A 1,097-nucleotide genomic window follows, 5' to 3' on the forward strand; every position below is an offset into this window, starting at 1 on the left:
ACGAATTTTTTGAAAATTTTACGACTCGTAATTTTTAAAATTCTGAAATTAGCTGCTAAAATTAGACAAATCGTAAAGGTATATTCACAAAAATTTTCGACTATGCACAAACAAACAAATTATGATGACACAGTCATAGAAATAGCTTTGATATTTTTACAAAACAAAAATTTCGTAGAAAGTTACAAAATAGATCAATATACAAAGAGTAAAAGTACGCATATTTTTAAGTTAGATTTTGCTAATTTTGTTCTCCCTTTAATGTGGAAACACATTCATGAAGAATATGCTTAAATAGTAAAATAAACAAAAATAAGAATCTTGTTTTGTATTCTTACTAAATTTCGAAATGCAAGACAAAGCAGCAGAAAATGAGAAAAGTGTTTACGAAATTTCGTAAAATTTGGCAAACCTAAACGATTTTTTGTGAATTTCTCAATCGACGCTGTGAGTAATATCTACAATATGCAATGTCGAATTTTAATAGCTGATACAAAACTTAATATATTATGTCAATATCTCAGTAGGAAAAAAAGTCGAAAACTTAAATTCTTAAGTTGGCACTATGTATGCAACTAGCTGAATATAAAAATTTGTCTCTTACTCCATTCCAAACAGTTTTTACCTCGCTGTCTTTAGGCTACGCATTAAAGAGCTTGAAATTAATTTCGTTTGAATAAAAAATAAACTAGTTATATTTTAATATTTTTTCAACCCGTCAGACCGCACAGCAATTCTGTCAAAAGTTAAACCTAAGAACTGTATGTTTTTGCCACTTTGAATACCTACAGGGTATGTAAATATAACATTTATTTCAAAATCGTATTTTTGCTATAGCATCAGTTTCATAAGGTCTACGAACTTTACGAAATAATTTAGTGTGTGTAAATGTGTTAATGTTTTCATATTGCATGCGTGTAGATTTTTTGTGTCGAAAGCTTATGCCTCCCACAAACTGACAGATGCTATGAAGATAGAGAGAACGCGTCTAGAAGTGTGTTCGTGCATTTATTAATCAAATGAACTTGAAATTTTATTTTAGATTATTTTTCCCAAGGATTTTTTTGTATTTTTTAGGTAAACAGAACGCCTCAATA

This window comes from Bactrocera oleae, chromosome 6 (assembly GCF_042242935.1).
Source record: "Bactrocera oleae isolate idBacOlea1 chromosome 6, idBacOlea1, whole genome shotgun sequence".
Taxonomy (NCBI): Eukaryota; Metazoa; Arthropoda; class Insecta; order Diptera; family Tephritidae; genus Bactrocera; species Bactrocera oleae.